The sequence below is a fragment of the Epinephelus lanceolatus genome, chromosome 18 (assembly GCF_041903045.1).
Source record: "Epinephelus lanceolatus isolate andai-2023 chromosome 18, ASM4190304v1, whole genome shotgun sequence".
Taxonomy (NCBI): Eukaryota; Metazoa; Chordata; class Actinopteri; order Perciformes; family Serranidae; genus Epinephelus; species Epinephelus lanceolatus.
The window spans coordinates 19,088,213-19,105,616 of record NC_135751.1 but is presented as its reverse complement, the minus strand read 5'-3'; the positions used below and the strand labels follow the sequence as shown (position 1 = coordinate 19,105,616).

At 41.5% G+C, this 17,404-nt stretch overlaps 1 protein-coding gene across 1 annotated transcript in view; it reads left to right on the top strand.

Moving 5' to 3' along the window:
• hs3st4 (heparan sulfate (glucosamine) 3-O-sulfotransferase 4) overlaps nucleotides 1-17,404 on the top strand; it is a 113,729-nt gene that overhangs the window by 93,597 nt on the left and 2,728 nt on the right. The gene's annotated exons all lie outside the window — the stretch shown is intronic.

Here is a 17,404-nt window from a genome sequence, read left to right as displayed (position 1 = left end):
CTGTTCTGATGAAACACTCTGATGATAAAGTGAATTATCCCTCATGTCACAGATACTAGTGCGTGTGTGTGTGTGTGTGTGTGTGTGTGTGTGTGTGTGTGTGTGTGGTGTGTGCAAAGCTCAGTGCACTCACCTACACCAAGGATTCAAGGGTGTATTGTTAATAATAATACATATGCTCTGCAGCGTTTTCAGCACAATCGATGAACAGGCACAACAGGCCAGGACGAGGTTAAAGGTTTTAAAGGTTCGTAAGTGGTGTTGTCAATGATGGAAATTAGTTGAACAGGAGACTACATGAAAAATCAATTGTTTTTGTTTTTTTTTCTTGCAAATGACAGTCCAAATGAGTGTGTGCACGACTGTGTGGTTTGGTCATTTCTAATGTGCAGTGTGGTTTAAAAAGTCTCTCAAGCTCTTCTGATCATTTACCTTATCATTGACTCCCCTTACATTAGACAACAAATTAACAAACTTTTGGTTCATGGGCTCATATATAACACTAAAAGTATTTTTCTACAATTTTAATCACAAGCTTCAGACATTGACAGAGCTGTATGCGACATTCAGAGCATATTGGAGTGGGATTGACACAGTTCTCAACATGGAGGTGGCTGAGCCAGAGGCTAGCAGCTAATGGGGCTAACAGCACAAACAGTGCTTACGACAGTACTGGTAGAGCTAATGGTGTGATCGCAGGGGGAAACCAGAGGGTGGGTGCTACACTTCTGTGAAGAAGCCATCCAGACCCATGGTGGTATCAGCGGTTACCGCCGAGTGCGGTGTAGAGCGGTGGTGATTAGCTAGCCAGTGGGATACACACACAGGGATTCACATGCACTAACACACATGGGCGGCGAGACTGTCTACCATAACAAAGAACAGAGGAGCTTGGATCACAACACAGACAGAGAAAGTGTGATTTCAGTGTCTGCTCAGGACGCCATTACTCCACTTTATCCTTACATAGCAAATAGTTGTTTGCTGCTGTAAAAGCTGTGAAAGCTTCTGAGTGGCACATGCAGGCAGCAACACTTTACCAGCAGATTGCTGCAGGGCAGCCCACAGCTTTGTGAATGCAGAACATCCTGGAGGCGATGACATAAATATTGTGAATATCCTTCGGATGCACAACATAATTGCTTGGCCTCAGAGTGCTGGGGTTATCCTGTACAAATTAATCGGGATAATCTGTGCTCATTCCTTTGCAGTTTTTTAAAGAAATAACTATCCCTTTTGTTTTGCTGAGGTCGGTGCTCATCATCTGGACATACAGCCCTCTGTGGTGTCTAACTGATTGACTGATTGATTCATTGATTGACTTAATGATTGATTGGAGGTGTTTTCAGCTGTGTTGGTGTTATTACTATTAGACCTCATAAGGAATGCAGTTTAAAGGTTCAGTGCGCAGGATTCAGTGTTAGGCGTTACAACACTAATAATACTATTTCCAGTCACAAGTAGTGTAACAATTCCATCATAACAGTTGATCCAAAACCAAACAACTCGTTTGAACGTTACTTTTGTTATCGCATCACTACTGACTTGAAATACAACATCACATCAACGTACTCATTTTCGTGATTGTCATGCTGCGCAGGCACATCACAAAGCAGCAAGCTAGTTTCACCTTAGCGGCTGGAAATATTTCCATTACTTTGATTTTGTCGGGAGGACATTTGGCAAGAACAGTGCTGCTGCAGGTAGCTGGACTTAAACTCTTTCCACTGCGAAAAACACGTCCTCAAACGTCCGGTCTGAAACACCTACTTAGACCGACAGCACAACAACGTGAAGCTCCAGGAAATACAGGCCACCAAAGGTGTGAGCCCTCTTCGGATGTGGAGGTCAGCTGTAGCGCTACACTGGCTAAACAACATAGACTGGATTTTACTTGTGGGCAGCTGCAGGCCACAAAGAACTAATGAAGCTTGTAGCTGGATATGCTATGGATGAAATGTTGCTACACGAGTGAGTCTTGGGAAAATACAAAAAATTAGCATACAATCTAGCCTTAGATACACTCACTGGCAATTACCCTGACATTCATACAGAGGCATGCATCTGAATTTTGGGGAGATATGTGATAACCAACTTTATGAGGTGTAACGAAAAAGTAGTGTAACGCATTACGGGAAGTAGTAAAGTAATATTATTACTTTTGAAAAGAGTAACGAGTAATGAGTAAAATATTACACTACTATTAAACACTAGCAGGATTTAGGAGGATAAACTGATAAAATGTAATAGTGTATCATTGCCTGAAATTAAGAATTGTTGTGTTTTCGTTACTTTAGAATGAGCCTTTTATATGTACATGTGAAGTCCGCCATGTTGTTTCTACAGTAGCCCAGAATGCAGAAACCAAACACTTGCTCTAGACAGGGTTATTTATGTTATTGTGTTGGCCATCGTAGTTCTATTGTACGCTTGGCACACAGGAGAAGTTTCAGTCAGTCGCAACCTCCAACCTCACTGCTAGATGCCACTAAATCCCACACACTGGACCTTTAATACCTTAATAAGGTCATAACTCTGATTTCTAAAGATGAGATACTTCTTTTTTTTTCTAAAATCCTTTAATTAATTCGGAATAAAAACAGAATAATGGCATGGAGAAGAAAGAGGAATATGACTGTACATATTTTTGGCTGTTATTTTCATAGCGATTTACATATACTATCTTTGGTGCCCCAGGCCTTAGCTGATCAGCTGTGTTGTTCTTGTTTAGAGGGGACGAACTTTTGCTGTTGTGTTGGATGAGTTTTATGTAAAAATAAATTTGGATGAATTAACAAAACAAGAGAGGAGTAAATGTGCAGAATGATCAGTTGATGTCGATCTGTCCTGGTGTTTAGAAACAATAACAAATCCTGAATTCAACAAGCTCCCGGGGATTCTAAAATTGGCATTGATAACCTCCCAATGTCAGCTCCACCACATTTTAGCCTTCCCCCATATCTAGTGAGGACCCATTTCCATGCCTTTTCTCTCCTCTATCGCTACAGCCAACATCAATATTTTACAGCGAGTACTGGGGTGGGCCAACTTGCCCAGATGACCTGCCACAGCAGCTGAAAAGAATTTAACTTGTGCCACAGTGTTTGATTGGTATTTAAGGTGCCTTTGCAGCGCACTACACACCATTGTGCATTTTGTGTGTATTAAGCATACGAGAGAGATCTTTGGGCAAAGAAATAGAGAGAGGGAGCTGGTAAATCTCTCGTAAAAAGTAATAGATTTACTCGGCTCCTTCTCTCTGGTTGTCTGGAGGCTTTCCAAATGCAAAGACTGAAGTACAACACAATTGTATATGGGAGATGTTCCTCAGCGTAAATGCATATCTATGTATTACATATGTATGCGGAGCCGAGAGAATATTGAACAGGCTAAAAACATACCTGCAGTGTTCACTGAGGATGCCAACAACAATTTACTGACAGTGTCAACATGCTATACTGTAACTTATCACACACACTTCACGCCATGTTTGAAATGATATGTATACATGTTTACAAAGAGGTATCAGCACAGGATCATATGGTGATCTAAAATCACACATTCCAGCAGGCAGCCACACTCACACTCCACCGGAACAGTCTCACATAGTCCTGCTCGAGAGGAAATAATTTCCGTTTGTCACATTTAGTTGCTGACCAGTTGCAGCTGGAAAATGCTGAACAAACACTTCACATATAATTTTTTTTATTAAAAAAAAAAAAAAAAAACTATTCAAAGGCAAGATCAATACACACACCACTGCTATTCAATGTCAGTGTGCTGCTGCAGATGTGGCCATTATAACAAGGGGTCAAACACGAGTCACAACTCATTGCTGCTGCGGTGGAATTACAGACGAATTACAATTCAATGACATGTCTCGTCAGTTATGAGTCCACTACTGTTAATCATTATATCACTTCAATGAATCGAATCAGAACGAGAAAAAAATTCTAATAGAAAATGTGAACATTGATGGAATGGAAGAGATCAGGAAGGGACACTGTAGATATAGGCCTGAGATGTTAACAATGAGGTAATACACGTCATTACAGAATCTACCAAGGCTTTTTCACTTTTTTTGCCAGACGAGCTTTTCACACAATCTGATCAAAATCTGACCTCGTCTTCAGTGGCTCAGGAATAAAGAGAGTTGCATGCTAGAGGCACTTCTCATCACTGTTAAGGTTAGACATTCAACACCATCGCGATTTGCTCACTGAGGAATTCAAGCATAAACTGAAGGCTGCAGACTCTATTTAGGCAGAGAGTCTTCACTCAAATGTATTCAACATTAATGGAATTTAAAGTTATGCATCGGCAAATTAGCTCAACGGGCTAACCCTTTTCTTTTGATCATTATTTTAATATTTCAGGGCTGTGGATGAAATTTGTCTTTGTCATTGTTGTTTCATTACTCGTTTCAATTCATGACAAAGTACAAGACTCCCACACCATTTATCCCTGTGAGAATCCTGCTGAGCCTGAAGAATGGTGAGAGGGAAAGCTCTCGTCTGTAACAGAAAGTAAAATGAAGCAAAATGATCCATTTAACATCCAAAGTATCCATTTTAACTTGTTAATGTGTTAAACATATTAAATCTTCCCAGAAAATCTTCTTGTTTTGATTTAAAATCAAGGCAAAAGTCTGGCAGCGAAATGTCTTTTACATATTATGTGTCCTTTGATGGTTTTTTTGGCTTTGAAATAAAAACACAGCTTAAAAGTTTAACCTGCAGCTTAGCATGGGAGTTACTTCTCTTAAACACTATTGGTCCAAAACAAATCAATCAAAGTGTAGCTTGTAGAACGGGAGCTGTGCATGAGATTCATCATGCAAACGTGCTCCTGTGGCTCATAGCAACTGAGAAATGGATGCCGACGTGCAGTGAACACTACTTAGCTTTTGACTGCAGCATTAAGACAAACTTGAGAAGACAGAGTGAACTGAGGTTGAAATGCTGCCATGAGCAGACTTGATCTCTCTGCTACCATTTTGCTAATAAACTCCCAAAAGCATCTTGTATTATTCAGAGCTGGCCCTGGAACATTTATAGTCCATTTGATTTAGTTATCACCCACGACAACGTCGCGACAGCTGGAATTGTTTTCACCTTGCGAGTCTGTGTGTGTGTGTGCGTGTGTGTGTGGGAACTACTACAGAAGTGGTTTTGAGTACTTTTGTGTGTATATGTCTGTGGACAAAATTTGTCAACGCGATAGTGTCACAACCGCACAAGATGCAGTCACCAAATTTTACAAGTATGTAATTGAGCTCACAATGAAGTCTGAGTTTGAAGATTGGTGTGGTGCAAGCAGGGATGCCTGAAGTAGGTGGGTAAGAAGTAGGGTTGAGCTAAATACTTGGATGAAACGAGTATCCAATAAAGAAATGTACTTTTAAGAGTTCAAATATCATGAGTACAAAATGTCAATATCCATATTTGTGATGAAGATAAATTCCCATGTGGTTAGCTTTGGTCAGTCTCTTACTCTCATGATCAAAAAAGATCGACTGTTAAATAGTTTTCCAATAAAAAATAAACGTAGCAACTTCTGATCAACCTCAAACTTAAGCCACACCCACTCCCCGACTGAACTCCACACAATTAAAATGCAAGAAGAATAAAACAGTGACTCAGACAGCCTTATATCCTCAGGCAGGTCATTCCAGAGCCTTGGAGCCTTGGTGGCAAAAGCTCTGTCCCCTCTGGTCTTCATTTTGGACTCTGGGACAAACAGAAGACCTCTGCCCAAGGATCTCAAACTATGCAAAGGTTCATAAGGGACTAACAGCTGTGAAATGTAGGCCTCTAGTTTCGCAGACCGGGCGAGGCTGGCAACTGGGTGAGGCCAGGCGGATTTTGCAAGTTTGGCACACCGTGCGCGCTGGCGCAGCTACTCCTCTTTCCCACCTCCGTCCCTCCTAACCTGCGCAAGTCGGAAAGAGGGAGGAGAGAAGGCGTGGAGTGGGTTTTACACACATCACACCAATCAAATGAGCCCCTCTCCTCGCCCTTAAATGCCCCGCGCGAGTTTAAATGCGCCGCGCGAGTTTACTCAATTCGCCATGGCAGAAGAGAGCAGCAGCGTCAGACGGCCAAACTTCTCCCAGGAGGAAACTGATGTTTTGGTCCGGGAGGTCCAAGCTCGCAGTGTCCGAATATACGGAACTGCGAGCAGACCTCCACGGGCTGATGATGCAAAGGTAGCCTGGGAGGAGGTCACCACAATTGTAAATCAGTGTTGCATTTCTCTCGTGCGTGCACACTCTCTCTTTCTCTCTCGCAGTCTCACTCTGTTTCTTTTCTTTTGACTTTTCTAAGATGACAGATGCTGAATATATACTCCCTATCTGATGCTGTGGCTGTTTGTGGTTGGCTGAGAGGGATGTGAACTCATTAGTTTGCAGCTGTGTTAATCAAATCAGGTTGGGTTTCCATTACGTGTGCCAAACGTGCCAAACGGTGCCAATCCCCTTTGATCTGACATCAGATGTGACGGGACAGTCGATATAGAGATACAGTAGACCTGGTTTCAGATGGCGAGCTTTTAGCGCACCTTCGGCGAAGCCTTTTGGCACGAAACTGTCACTGCACCAAGCTGGATCTGTCGACACCTCCCCCTGCTGCGCCGCCACATCCATCTCAGAGCACCTCAGTCTGCCAAACTACCAAACTGAGCGTGCCTCGGGTTGCACTGCTTGAAACTAGCTCTGCGCGGGGTTCGCCACCCTGCGCTGCGCCGGGAAACTAGAGGCCGTAATCTTGAGCCAGGCCATGAAGAGCCTTGAAAGTGCTTAATAACATTTTTAAGTCAATCCTAAAACAAACAGGTAGCCAATGTAAAGATGCAAACACTGGTGTGATGTGGATGTACTTCTTGGTTTTGTCTTAAAGCCTTGTGGTCTTCCTACCACTCAAAGCGCTTTAATTCACCCATTCACACGCACGATCACAAACTGGTGGCCGGAGCTACCATACATTGTGCCCCGTGCTATTCAGCAACCAATCACACACATTCACACACCATGGGGAGCAGTATGGGGTTTAGTATCTTGACCAAGGATACTGGTCAAGACATGTGGACTGGAGGAGCTGGGGATCGAACCACTGATCCTCTGATTAATGGACGATCCGATCTACCTCGGGAGTGGATTGCTGTATCGCAGCTGGAGTGACCCAACTACAAGATGGTCTCTGGTTTAAGAAGTGTTGCTTTTTGTCTTTATTGAAAATTTTGGATATGTTGGTAGCCTAATCAGAGCATTTACGGAACAAATAGAGCCAATGATCGGTAAATAGCAAACTTAGAGGTGAGTCTGTCTCTGTGGAAATTATAAATACATTAAAGGTAGATAGAATATGTCGACCCAGCTGTAATATTTCTGTTCTTCAGTTGGACAGAGACCGACGCTGACATTTCCCAACAGTTTTATGGCACACTTTGCCAGTTTTTTGCGATATGAGAAATGGCAAAAGTTACAAGTTTGCCTGACGTAATTTTACCCTGATATTCATCCTGACATTTGGTGAGTTACCTTAAACTTCTATAAAAGGAGAAAAGTGTCAAATTCTTTGAATCAAGTTCTGTCTGTATTACTGGATATATGCTCTAATGTCCCGCACGGAGCATGGAAAGAGTTTGTGCAGCCTCCTCCTTCGTGGTGTCACACTGACCTACAGCTCCATAATGAATTGGAAAAAATTGAGAAAAAAGTGACTGTGATAGGTAATTTCCTGGAAAGGTTCACGTTCAGGTCTTTAACTGATAGTGCTGCCAAAAAATAACCTGGTGGATATGAAAGAAGGAGGGGGAAAAAGACACACAACCTCTTTTTCCTGTAAGCTTTCTCTACACTAAGTTCAACAAACCTCAGGAAATATCAGGTATCTGATAGTCTATCAGGATCTATATCTATTCAAAATTAAACAAAAATCGTTTTTACTCTCTGTTGCACGGAATGAAACCAGACACAGATGCTGTTTAATGTGCCTTTAATGACCGGTTTTATTCCATTTGTTTCAGATGATGGCTTCAGCCATATGGCTTTGCTCTGATGGAAAGCAGTTTTTTATCTTCTGTAGCCACTTGTTTATCCACACAGTAATTGATGCCCTTCAATCTTGTCATCTTGTCAGACGCTGCATCACTGCAGGCTCGGGAACACAGCATGTGGTCGGTTTGCTAGGAATGCTCTCATTTTGAAACTACAATTTGAGCACATACTGTAGAACAATCACCTCAAATGAACCCACATCATATAAGTATAGGCCTTAGAAAATCTCATGAATATGTCATGTAGTGAATAAGCATGAAAGAGCGATGCAGGAGAATTCATGTAAAATGTTGCGGTGTATGTCAGGTGGTGCAGAGTTTCCTCCGCGGTCAGCTTCAGTGAAATGATTGGATCCAGAGGTGCCGGACATTTTTCCCAGACAAGGAAATCTATCATGTTCAAACTGTCATATTAATTGGTTCTGCTTAACTGAGCCGGATCTGCAACATTTCCAGGATGTAAATTTTAGCCTTTGACTCTGGTGTATTCAGGTGTGACTTCCAATTACAGTTGGCCGTTTTGTGCTTTTATTTGAGCTAATACACACTTTGAAAGAGTGTTGGGAGATGCAGAGATAAATGGAAAATAATTTGTTGTGTTAGACCATTCTTTAACTTCACTAACAGGATATTTAGGTTAGCCGTACAAACAAAAATCGATTGACGCAGCTGTTGATTTTGTAATCCTGTGCATGTACTTAAAATACTAGATGGTATGTTTTGTTTCAGGTAATAGGTTTCTGTCTGTGTTCCAACCACATCAATAAATGACACTGACATTTCTTCTAGGGGTGTGTTTGCTGCCACTGCAGAGCAGGGACCAGCACATCACGACTGCTTGTTTTTGTAGTGGCAACATCAATAACGTTGAATATTGAGGGCAATTGTGATCAAATTGAACGAGCTCTCATCAGCTCATCCAAAGGACAATAAACAAACAAGCAAAGAACAATAAAAGAAGAAAATCATCTCTCAGACGAGTGGCAGACTGCTGTTGTTTTATTACAGCGCAGATGAGCCATTATGTAAGAATTTTATTTTTGGGTTTAGGGTTTGTACTGTACAGTATATTTATTTCTAGGCTTGTGAGGAGAAATCAGTGCCTTTTTATAGCCAGTAATGTTAAAACTAGACACTGAAGTTGGAAAAAAAGCAATATCCTCTGAGTTTCAGATGTGAGATAAGATTGCCTCCATGTTCCTGCTGGACTCTAACATAGTTAAAAATAGACTAATTTTCCAGTTCATATACAGTGTTACAGACTAATGATGCTGGGTGCTACTGCATCGCAAACATCCCCATAGTTTCTCTCGTCAACACGCTTTATTTCATGATGTTTTATGTCCAAAGGGCATCTGAATACAGCTTTAGATCTCGGCACTGCAGCCTGGTGATGTGGGGAGAGAAGTACCTGGCTCGCCCACTGTTGGAAGCGGGACGGTCTTTAGGGGATCTCAGGAAGAGAGCTGGGAATAAGGTTTTGATCAGGACCAGCTGTCACTTCCATCCTCAACTATTCTGTTGAAGCCCACAGTCCTCCAGAAATACAAGTATAATGGGCTTATTTAGAGTGGGGAGGCTGTGTTGTGTTTTAATTAGTCTCACCGTTTTTTCTTGTTTTTTGTCTTTGCCATTCAACAGACATGATTTACTTGTCACTAAAGCAAACTTTACTCAGGGGAGATCAACAATAATAATAATAATAGATGTATTTATTCATGACAGGAGAGTCAGGCTTGTATCTCACCATCAGGCTCAAAAATGTTGAATGTGATTACTGAGAAATGTCAAAGTGAGTTTATGTAGGTAAAATGATGGACTCAAAAGACTCGCTTCCACCAAACACTTTCGGTATGGTACCTTTGGAACCAAAAGTAACCCTTCAGGCATGGTACCTAGACCCAAGCATTTCCACTGTAAACCGTATCCTTAAATGTGGGCAGGGTTATTGTCACTCACTGCTCCATCCAGCACTCACGAAGTGTATGTCATATAAAAACTGAAGTAATGGTCAAAGTTTTATCAGCAAAATTCAAGGTGTGTTGATGGATTCACATCGTCATCTCATGCATTGAGTAACATTACAAGTTAACGTTCCACCTTAAAAGTTGCCGGCAGTCGGCCCAGTGAAAGTTATTTTTCTCAAATCACAGCTGCTGCAAGTGGCAGCAAAACATCCTTTCTTTTTATAGTAACAGTTTACTAATGAAACTCTCTACAGTATGAACAGTGGTAACATGAGCCTCAAAACCAGCTACAACTCAGCCCAGAGTGACTATCCACTACCTTTTACTACCAGATCTGTGTGCTAGGTACCCCAACAGAAAGGTGACCAACAGTGGGGACGGAACAGAACAGTTCCATTGGTACCATCCACAACTTTTAGCAGTGGAAATGGAAAGAAAGCATACTGAATCGAACTGTATTGTGCCGTAGTGCTCGATGGAATCGGGGCTAAAGTTGTAGAGTCTGTAATCCATCAAGGTCCTGGACTGGAGGTGGTATAAAGCAGAGTACTAAGGCTCACCGAAGAACAATAGTTATAAGAATATAGAATGCAAAACACCAAGCAGCAAACTATTGGGCTGAAAAAAGCAAACAATGAACTGCCAAAAACTGCAGTTCCTCTAATGGCCACTTGAGGCTGGCTGTACTGCCTGGTTTCCCCGTCTTAACAACTGCACAGGGGGTGAATTATTATGTAACTCACCCACTTAAATGTTATTAAGGCTGAAAGTTATGCCAAAATAAGGGCGTGGTCGCTTGGAGCGACAGGCTGTCGGCTAGGCGTCACTTTGGGCTCTCAGTCAGATCCACCCCTCACTCCTCCACAGGTTCACCCTCTGGTCCATATATGTGTCACTTCTGGCTTCAAAAAGGATTCTACCACTTGTTACAGGAAGGTGATTGAGGAACTATGTTTTGAGGGCCTTTAAGACACCTATGTTCACATTTACCTGACAGGAAGCTCCTATGGAAATAAAAACCTGGCTGTTGTTTCTGAGAAACAAAGGCAGAAGTAACATGAACACTGTAGGATTTTGTATTAGACTGAATTAATAATGATAAGAATGAGAAATTGTTGTCACCAGGTTTGGAGGACTTGGATTTGGAAGTGACTAAAGAAAGAGATACTGGAAAATGATTCAGCAGTAACCATAATAAGCAAAGAAATGGACTGACTGGTTTGAGAATAAATGTGTGAAGAATATGAAGCACACTAATTGGATAAAAGGCTATGGAGAAGTAATAGGTGTAAGTGAGGAGTGTCAGGGCAAGGAGGCCTTTGTAGTTTCCACCAGAGCTTCATTACATGTCCAATGTATATATTAAAGTAGAAAAGTGCGCTAAGTCAGATCTCTGTCAGGTGTGTCTGGGGGCATCATGTAGGTAGGAAACAGGGAGTGCATGGCAACGTGTATGTGAAACGAGTTGTGAAACGAAGGGGAGACAATATTCTGGTTACATAATCAAGGTGTAACCAGAACAGACAGGCTATATTGAGACAAACCTTGGACACAATGTCTGGTAAAATCCCTCCCTACCTCCCTCATCCCTCCCAAACAAAGAAAAGTCAATAAAGTGGTCACGATCATGGCAGACGTGTTGCAGCAGGAATACGGGACAGCTGCCCCATAAATGTATAGAGAGAACTGGATACAACATTGGAGACAGAGACACTTTCATTCATATGAAAGTTGCTCAGCTTATGAAGCCAAAACGTTTGAATTCCCGGGAGTAAAATTACATGAATTACATGATTACATGCACATGTGACTTTTGCCGGCTGAACTGCTAACTTCCAGTTCAGCCCACTGCTAACTTGAATAGGGATAAATTAAAAGAGGTCATAAAATTATTGAACGGAATGGACTGAATCCTGATAGTGGAAGGTATTTTATTAGAGCTGTCATGCTCAAAAAGATCTATCCACTAATTAACAGATATACATTTTACAGCACAAGTCTATGGGAAAAAGTCAATTTGGGCCCCATGATATCACATGATGGACCTTCTTTCATTCATTCATTCATTTTCAGTAAACGCTTATAGAGTGCCGAAGTCACGCCCTTTCCGGTAGAGCTCATGGGACCTTAGATCAGAAAAAATATGAATGGCAGTGAATGGGGAGAGCAATATTATCTTTTGTTCCCGTTTGATTTGTGACATGAAATCTAAATATGTTGTTAATGAATTTAAAACATAAATTTTAAGGTCAAGAAAGTCATACTTTGTGGTAAAACTGTTGAGATATAAGCTTTTTAATTAGAAAGACTCAAGAGTACACAGGAGGAGGTCACGTATGTGACGTCATAGCTTTCGCTCGCATCCTGCAGCTTGGCCTCCCCGCTGAAATTCTACTGTTTTATGATTAATCGTTTTATGATTGAAGATGTCTGTGTGTTTTGTGCCAGGCTGCAGTCACTCCAAGCTGCTGGAAGCGAGCGAAAGCTATGACGTCACATACGCAACCGCCTCCTGTGTAGTTTTTCTAATTACGTTTTTTTCAAAAGCTTATATCTCAACAGTTTTACCACAAAGTATGACTTTCTTGACCTTAAAATTAAGGACATATTTGGATTTCATGTCACAACTCAAACGGGAACAAAAGATAATATTTCTCTCCTCATTCACTGCCATTCATATTTTTTCCGACGTAAGGTCCCAATAGCTTCACCGGAAGGGGCGTGACTTCGGCACTCTATGCTGTCGGGGTAGCGGGGAGCCTGCAGCCTATCCCTGCTGACATTGGGCAAGAGGTGGGGTACACCCTGGACAGGTCGCCAGACTGTTACAGGTCTAACACATAGAGACAGACAACCATTCACACTCACATTCACACCTACGGGCAGTTTAGAGTCACCTATTAACCTGCATGTCTTTGGACTGTGGGAGAAAACTCACATTGTCACAGGGAGAACATGCAAACTCCACAGAGAAGGGCTCCCCCACCCTGGGGTTAGAACTCCCCACCCTGGATTCGAACCAGGAACCCTCTTGCTAATGCTATGATAGACCTGGGAGTTGTAATTCCACAGTTTGGCCACTATGTCAAATTGGCCCGCCCCACTCTTCCTGTAATTGCCCAGTGCATGTTACCTTTGTTGACTTGGATTTTTTGGGTGTAGGCAAGAGGAGTGAGATTGGTTAGGGTTAGGGTAAGAATGTCAGTGTAAACCAATGACAGGCAGAGTAAGGCAGAATAGGGTGGGACATTCTTAGGAAATGCGCATTTGCATTGGGTGTAGTGTCAATCTGCAGATGTTCTGGTTCAAATGAAACCAATTATTTTATGAAAGTCAGTTTTTTTAACCAAGATAAAGATGAAAATGTGCCTGCAACAGACCAGGTAAGGCTCATTTTTGGCCTATTGCTGGAAATGCCTTTAGCTATGTGATTTTATTGATCTTACAAAGTCCCTACCATCAGTGAAGAGGAGTGAGAAGTCAGAAGTCAATGATGCTTTATGATGCAAAGCACTCAATAAAACAGGTTATTCAATAATTGTGAATCAGCACAACCACAAGAGGTCCTTAAGTGCACAGTCATAAATGCGCACACAAAATATTAGGCTGTTGGGTCCAGTAGTATGTGAGATTAGTACTGGATACAGAATGTACGATCCCATTCAGGTATATGCCTGGCAGAGATAATAATGTGAAGACAGGAAACATGACAAAACATATTGTTGCGTAATTCCCCTTTTAGAGTCTGCACTAAATATTATAGTCACAGTCAATGTTTTTGCAGTTGCATGGGGTACACATTTCTCTATGTAAAAAAAGAACACAATTTAACCCTCAGTAGGTCATGTACGTTATATAACTAGATCCAATTGATAGCTTCAAGGCAAGCAAATGATCCTTCCACTACACTGAGGTGGAAAGGTCAGATTCAGGTTGAGAAAAACAAAAACAAACCAAACTCTCCTCCATTACTTGAGCCTGATCTGATCACTGAGAATGGCAGCATACTCTGTATTTGTTTTCCTCCTTAAAGCTGCACCTTCACCGTGACAAAACAATGCCTCCCACTCCATAACAGACCCACTAAGACCCTTTGCTCTGGCCTGTAGGATTGTTTTTTTTTATGTGTGCCAAACATGTACGCATCCACTTGTTGAGAGCCGAGTGAAGAATGACTCATTTGACCGACCGTTTTTTTTTTTTTCTCCCTCTCCCTCTCTCCACCTCTCAGTAAACCAATGTCTTTGTTCATTGTACTGCTGTAATCACAAACATGTCACTCAGGGTGTAATAATGGGATTATTCATTGCAAACTGACCACAGTATCTCTCACTTCAAATGTCCTGACTGACTGTTGTTGATGAATAGCTGCTTACACCCTCGATTGATATTTGAAATCGGACTCAGAGTAACACCTCAACACAAATGCCTTTCATTATCCTTTCTGCTGTCTGCCTGCACTGACAGTTAAGGCCTCAGTTTACTGAGAAAATGCCAGACTTTTTCAGAAAACACTTGTACGTAAAATTAAATGCGGCTTTCAACTTTTATCACCTCTTTTACAAAATGTAATTGAAATATGTTTCTTCTGCAAAGGGCAAAGATTCCTACAGCGTTCTGCAGAGGGACTACTGCCTGTCTCTACTGTACGATTCACACCTCAATTTCATCATATTATTTTTTAGGAATCATTTAGTGGATCACAGTAGTCTGCCCACATCACTGGCACCGTCTCCAAAATGTGCTCTCCGAGGACTCAGGAGCTTATTATGAGTGGACTCCTTTAGAATAATTGATTGTATTTGACATGACATGGAGGGAGCTCGGCGGATTGATACTCTGCAGCAGAGCCCTGATCAATCCAAATGAGAGACTGGGGGAGCTTTTATTTCTCTGCCAGAGTTTATTAGAAACAACTCGGCTTCTCTGGAGAAACTCTCTTCCTCCAGAAACAGCTTGGACCTATTAGTATCTGGGAATGTAAATTAGCGTGATCCCTCACCTCATCATGCTTCAAAATATTCCCTGTACACTAGTTTGACAGAACATAATGAAACATTGAGTTAAACGCCGGGCCATGTTCCAGAGCGCTTTTGCGGTGGGCGTTAAGGCATGAAGAGTTGTGATTATCTGTGAAGATTAGTTTCTGTCTTAACAAACACAAAGATTTGCTGTGATTTGGTATACTGCACGTTCTGAATGATGAATCAACCTCTGGTGATGACGGTGCGTCCTTCGGATCTGAATATCATGTGGAATGGGTGTGAAATGGATTTCATTCCTAAGTTAGAGTACACAACCTCAATACAAACTGGAGAAATGTAGTTTTAAAGGTTGATTTTCTGCTTTATTTTTTATTTGTCTGACTTGGATTATGTTTTAGCTGCATTAAGTGGATCTGGCTGCGTGCATTTTTTCATTTTTTTTATTATGTATTGCAGAACAGTAATGAGACCGCATTCAGCTGCTTTTCAAGGAAATTTAATGGCACTTAACTATTTTCTGTTCAGTGAAGTATCACAGTCATATTAGTCTGTATTATTTACTTGCATCCACTATGTCTCTCAAAGCAACAAAGGTAATTCTCCTTCAGGCTGTAGCATGCCTCTCACAGCATATATCATTAAAAGTTACTCCAAGTGCGGGGCGCCTTCATCTTCACACTTATGTAAATAAAGCTTTGGACATGTGTAGAAATGCAAGAAAGTAAATGTTATGTGGTATGTCCTCAGTCTGAAGCAGTAAACAGCAGATGGTTCGCAGGGCCTCTTTAGCGCTATGGATTTTATTTACCTACCCACCTGAATGACCTGTGTCGAGCTGTGCAGCTGATGCGGAGAGAAAAGAAGCAAGACTTAACGGTTTGCTCTTGTTTACTCCAGTTCCACTAGACTGCAAGGCCAGAGGAGTCATTTGCCATGCACAGAGAAATTAGCTTGTTTATCAGCATTTTGATTTCCGTCCCGCCTCGTCGTCCCGCTGACATTTTATGTAGACGTACATGATCCATGACTGATTCCCAATCAAAATGGAGCCTGGGTAACATAGCAAAGTATTTGGCTTGTGCAGTTTCCGTTGTTTTATAATTAAATGCATGATGATTAGCGTTGAGCCCATGAGGACAATAGCTTGTTATGTGCACGCCTTCAAAAAGGTAACCTTGAACATTGTACATCTGTCCTGTCAATTGGACATGCTCCAAAGATGCACAGCACATTACCAGTGAGACACTGCAGCTCAGGTCCATACAGTAGGATACCGGATGTTTCAAGGTGATTTGCTGTGGTACATGTGGGCTTTTTTTTTTTCTTACCATACATGGTGAGGCTGCACCCACGGACCACCTACTGTGCTTTGGAGTTAAATGGTAGACAGCGCTTGGAGTCCTTGAAAGGTTACAAAAATCTTTAGCCATTCATTACTGTAAGGGAGGAAGTGTGGAAAGTGATGGAATATAATGAAAACGAATACTCTTTCTAGTCACTGTGCTATCAGTAGATATGTTTAATATCCCATTACAGGCCTAGAAGTAACCACAGTTCTATGCTGTCAAGAGACAAACATAATCCAGGGGGAAATTACCCATCAGGAAGGCAATACTGTTACTGAGATGCAATTACCAGGCCACTTGTGAGACTTTCAGCCCAGTATCCATGGGTGCATGTGTGTGTGTGCGAGGGTGGTCGATATGTGCATAACAGCTCTTATGTTTTGCAGAGTAAATTGGATTCTTTGCTGGAGAACAGTTAATTTAGAATATGTCCAAGATGCAAATGATTGATGTGACTATATCGTTACAACTGTAGGTTTGTGGCGCAGGGCAGCCTAATGGAAAAAATATTGCAGTGAGAAGGAAATAGCTTTTATCCCAGAATTATGGAGAATTTCTCTGCACTAACTCTGTGAGTCTCCAGATGGAATAATTTGGATTTTTCTGGTTGGCTGTTTATACATTAATTTCCAAGCAAACATTACTTAATTTGGGTAGTAGAAAAAAAAAAGAAAACTGTGTGCATGCTTGGATTTAGTTGCACTTTATATTATATTGTGGAGCTCCTGTGCTCGTATTTGTTAGTAGTGAAATAAACGGCGTGTCTCACAGCGGATTTAATGTACCAATTTAGCACTGAATTACATAGCCTACAAACAAAGAAAACAGCTCGGATTGGAGTGAACATCAGTGTAAACATTTGATAAGGATTTGCCTGAGGCGAATGCTATGCTTTATTATTGATACAAAAATAGAAGGTGTAGAAACAAGACTTGCTTCTATGATATGCTCGGCACTGTCTTATCCCTACAAAACCAAGTCGAACATAATATTTGTGGATGTGGCAAATGGCCTCCCATTGTTCCTGAGATAAATTTCTCAAGTAGGG